General features: G+C 42.5%; 1 protein-coding gene and 1 long non-coding RNA gene across 7 annotated transcripts in view; one reads left to right on the forward strand and one right to left on the reverse strand.

Annotated features, from left to right (window-relative positions):
• The window catches only part of OXR1 (oxidation resistance 1), a 629,370-nt gene that overhangs the window by 40,295 nt on the left and 584,075 nt on the right, over nucleotides 1–5,000 (reverse strand). The gene's annotated exons all lie outside the window — the stretch shown is intronic.
• Nucleotides 1–5,000, forward strand: part of LOC142478574 (uncharacterized) — an 11,465-nt gene that overhangs the window by 952 nt on the left and 5,513 nt on the right. The window contains exons 1-2 of one of the 2 annotated variants that reach the window (XR_012793312.1): nucleotides 2,088–2,175; nucleotides 2,744–2,925. This is a non-coding gene — a long non-coding RNA (uncharacterized LOC142478574). Of the gene's footprint in view, nucleotides 1–2,087; nucleotides 2,176–2,743; nucleotides 2,926–5,000 lie in introns of those variants that run through there. The other variant, XR_012793318.1, reaches the window with a different exon arrangement.

The raw sequence follows: 5,000 nt of genomic DNA on the forward strand, positions 1-5,000 counted from the left end.
ATAAACATGGTACTTCCCTTCAAAAGAAAGAACTCCTGTAGCTTCAACTGCAAAGAAAAAAAATCTTCATTTCAGGTGAGTGATGCAAAAAGGTCCAACAGCCGTCCGCTTCCAGCTACACTGCGTCGCATCAACCATCTGCATGATGTGTGGGGAAGGTATGTCCTTGGGTACTTTTCCATGTGGGAGTATTTATTGGAGGATTGTCTGTACACTGTACTTTGCATATATTTTAGCATGCTTTCCCTTTATTACATTAGAGCATTTTTGACATCATACTGTGTGACAGTTGTTCATGAGTGTGCGGGTACTTTTTCTTTTTTGAGGACATAGCTGCATGAAGTAGAAAATAGAAAAAGGAAGTCATAACATAACCTGATAGTAATAGATTAGCACAACATGACAATTTTTTTCCCCATGTTTTGTTGCGTTTATCTGTTTAGTATTTCACTGGCATCAACTATCATTTTAACCTCCCAGGGAGACACATTTTCAACAACCGATATCTCCAAAATTCAATTACAGGGGGGGGGGGAGGAGAGGAGTAGGATTGCTAAAAACTGTAGCAAAAGGACTTTGCCATGGTAAAAATAATTTGTATTGAGAGGAGAGTAGATTGCTGATTTAAAACACATTAGGCTAAATATGCTTGAGTTAATAATCTAAAATACGTTTTAATTAGGAACACAGACAAGATCTTTCTAGAGCCTTTTTTATTGATTTATTTATTATTAATGTGTACGAAACACATTGGCCCAGGAGTGCTGAAATACATGAGCATTTAAGTCTTATTTTAAAAAGAGTTCACTGTGCCATGAATCCTGTTTTTAAGCTAGTGTAGCCATGCTGTAAAATGGCATACAGTTCTCTCTCATGCTGGCAGTAAACCTGGTAAGTTGCAGGATTGCCAGTATCAGTCATGGAGGTTTGCCCTCACACCCTGGTGAGGTGTCATATGTATCCAAGGGGAGTGGTAACATGCTCTGAGTCCACCGTTAGTGACATCAGAGATGTGCCTGTTCCTGAGGTATATAAGGCACAGCACTGCCCAAAATTAGAGTGTGTTCTACATGACTAGGTTCCAGTTGGAGGTTAAGGAGCCCACTAGTGTGCTAACTAGTGGTGCAGTTCTAGTTCAAGAGTCGCAGCATTAAGGCTGGCCGAGCCTACACTGTGTCCAGGAACCTGGCACAGGTGGTGATCTCCCTGAGGGGAGAGGTGATCCAGCTCCATTGGGAGGGCAGACCTTTTGAAGGGAAAGTACGTCACAAGATGAGCGGCTGAGCTGCAAGCTGCGAGGGGCAGTCTGCCAAACCGTCAATAAAGATGCCCTGTTTCAAGACAACCCCACGGTGAGTGTGAAGTTACTCTCCAGCGGAAGGCACCACCAAGAAGGAGTTCCTCATCAGGACCATCTCCATGCGGACGCAGAGATCCTGATGAGGTGGAGGCGCTGCACTGTATGTAGGTAGGACTCTAGCACACTACCTCAGCTGCCTGTCTGGGTTGACATTCCCCACACGACATCATGCGGGAGACTCAGGAGTCCTGTTGCCAACATGTGCACCACCAGACACAACCATGTAATGGGGACTAGTTAGACTACAGGGGCCAATGTGAGATTGGGGGGGGGTCAGACTAGTCCAGAAAATCCATTACACTAGTATAGTAACAAGTTTAATGTCATATATATGTTTGTAAAGCTCTGTTCCCAGCTTATGTCACATAAAAATATCCTTGTAAAATCTAAAGTCTAAACATTGGAAGACTTACTTACTACAGTTTTAAATAGAACGCCTTTCCAATTTTGTTGACCCATTAGGTAAAACAACACACGTTCTGTTTATTTGTGTTTGACCCTTACAATCCACTCTCATAGTAAAAGGCGGTTTATAAAAAGTATGAAATGTTGCTTCCTTTTGACTTTTTAGTACGGTGTGCAGAATGAGGTAGTTTTATTTTGTAGCTCAGACTAAAAAGACAACATCATCAGAAACGAACCTCAACAATGATGTTAGCAGTATCCAGAATGTTTTCTTTGTTTGATCAACACCAAAACTTCCCTACTGTTCAGTCAGGCTCCAAAGTAAAACGAGAACATCATTTTTAGCTAAACTACCAATTGGGATGTTGCTTATGGACTAGAAGGCTATTTATCATTCATTACATATTCAGGTGCATTTGAGTAATCAAGCCAATTAAGGATATTAACTAAAGAAGCCATGTTATTGTGATTTAGTTGTCAACAAAAAGAAGAAAAGCTACCAATTTGTAGCTTCCATCCCAGTCCCTTTTAACTCTATGTAAAAAACCTGTAGTTTAAGTAGAAATTAAGCTTTCAAGCATCCTAATGATCTCTGTACACTCCAAACTTCTAATTGAATGAATTGCATCATTTTGATGCAAAATAAAAAAACAATTAAAAATAAATTAATCAAAAAGTTTCCCAGTTAAAGACGGCTGCCATGCTGGTCAAAAAGGACTGCACCAACATTTTCAACGAAAAGGAGATTCCAACATTTTTTTTCTTCAAAAAAGCCCCCGATTTCTCATTAGCATATTGCTGCTTTAACATTCTTACAACTGCTTCTTTCAGGCAGAAATTAACTAGAAATAGCCGTGTTAGTCCAGTTGTGATAGTGCAGAGTAAATGAGTACTTCGGTATTAGGGGAAACCTTTTTTATTTGGACGAACAATTGATATTATACAACGAGCTTTCAAGAGTTATCATCTCTTCCTCAGGTCATCAATACTGATTTACAAAGAGTCCATGAGCTTAACACAGGCGTAAAAAAAGAAAAACAAGATAGCTATCTAAGGCAGATGATGCAGAGACGGAAGAAACAGACAGGAGAATAAATGGTTGAAAGGGACAGTGAGACACAGGACCATCATCATCACCATCCATCAGCAGTATGCAGCGGGTGAGTGGGGGTTAATTGTAAAATTCACAGAGAGGCAGGGAGAAACCTTAAACAAAATTATGGTAGTGGGTTAAAAACCCCATATCAGCATTAAGTCCTCTGGTTTTAGTGTCAAAGTATATTATCATTTTGAGTTCAAATGTTTTGCATCCTTGAGAGCTTTTCAACATTCCATTGAGGATTTTGAGGTTTAAATCATTTATGGAATGATCTGGCTGTGAGAAGTGGTGTCACACTAGAGTGCAATATCTTCCTTCTTCATGGTGTGTTATTGTCTCTGGTCTGTGTCAATCGTTAAGGTTTGAAGTTTTTGGCTGGTTTCACCAATGTAGCATCCTTGGTCACATTTGCTGCATTGAATCATATACACCACATTCCAGAATGTGCAGCAGAATGTTCCTTTGACATTAAATGTTCTATATTTGTAATTGGCTGTGGACTCTTGGCATATATGTGTAGCCATGTCATCTATGGCTACTAGTCGGTCCTCCCTCACTGGCAGTAAGCCCCGGTAAGAGCAGGCTGCCAGTAGTAATCATGGGTTTTCCCCATTCCCTGCATTGCCCTTGAGTGACAGGGGAGGCGGTGTCAGCTATGCCAGAGTATATCCAACGAACTGGGGCAGAGGGAAAAGAAACTGGGGACAGGGGAAGGAAAACCCTCGCTACAGCTACAGATAAGTAATAGTGGTGGTGCTACAATCAGGGGTGGGGTAGATAATGAACAACAAGAAACAGAACCCCAAGGAGAGCACTCATACACTGAGTCACAGGTACAGATGAAAATGTAGTATATGCTGGGTAGAATAATGAAATAGTTAAAACACTTTATTGGGAGTAGTTACTCAATTAAAATAGAACGCTGTGGAGTCAGGGTGGTGACTCAGTGAGAGCCAATATGACAGCAAATGATAAAAATGGTCGGATGCACAGAATAGTAGCCAAGTGATTACCCCTTACTCGGAAGGAGGTACAGGTAAGTATGTTGGCTAGGATATTAGCAGGTGTCTGAATACCTACTGAAAGGACCTGCGGTCGGTCTGGCCACTAGGGGGTACTAGTATGGTTGTTGTAACCCCCTCCCAAATAGAGTGGCTGACCTATGGTAGTGGGCTCTATATAATGTAGGTGTGCACTTCTAAGGTCTGGAGTGTGGTTCAGTCTAGGTATGACTGAACTCCAATCCCAGTGTGACCAATAGAGAAGTGATAGTGCACAGAAAATCAGCACATAGGAATAGAGTGCCACATCTAGCTAATCTTCTATTTTGGAACTAGACTTGTCAGTCAAACTGCTAGTGTGGCATGCAATGTCTGCTATACACAAGTATGGTGAAGTGCTGACCTCACTACATATTGCCCTAAAAAAACGAAATGTTAGTAAAGGCAGGTAAGTAGAATCACAGGCTAAAATCACAGTGCACAAGTAGTGCCTGTTTAAACATGGCGTCCAAAGTGAAGGACGCTACAGAGTGCAACCGATCGTGCAATATGCCCCTGGTAATCACATTTAATAGTGGTGCACCATCAGGCTGTTGCAAGGTTCCTGCATGATCAAACAATAGGACCAGTAGGTACATATAAGGTTAAAATCAATATCCTGCATAATGCATATACATAGATCCACATGAATAGCTACCGGGACCGGAGGTGCACCGATCGCGAGCACTGGTACCGCCCCTTGGACGTGATGACGTGACTCAGTGTATGAGTGCTCTCCTTTGGGTTCTGTTTCTTGTTGTTCAGAGTATATCCAATCATGGATCAGACCTAGTGCCCTCCTCCTGGGTGTACTTAACGGTGATTGCCGCCCAACTTTATTAGTGCCTCTCCCCACTGAGAGAGGCAGGTCACACAGCAGAGTGCCTAAGATTGGGGCCTTTTCTGGTCCTCTTCCCCTCGGGGCAGAGTGAGTGTGAACCTTACCTCTGCCCCTGATAGAGAGGTAGGGAAGAGCTAGGACAGCTGCAGGGGCCCTTGACCTGTAGTGGTTGTCCAGGGACCATCCTTCAGCTGGGTAGCCAACCCAGACCCTGCATTCGGTAGGCAACTGCCATGTTACTTTGCTGGTACAGAG

The sequence above is a fragment of the Ascaphus truei genome, chromosome 2 (genome assembly GCF_040206685.1).
Source record: "Ascaphus truei isolate aAscTru1 chromosome 2, aAscTru1.hap1, whole genome shotgun sequence".
Classification (NCBI taxonomy): Eukaryota; Metazoa; Chordata; class Amphibia; order Anura; family Ascaphidae; genus Ascaphus; species Ascaphus truei.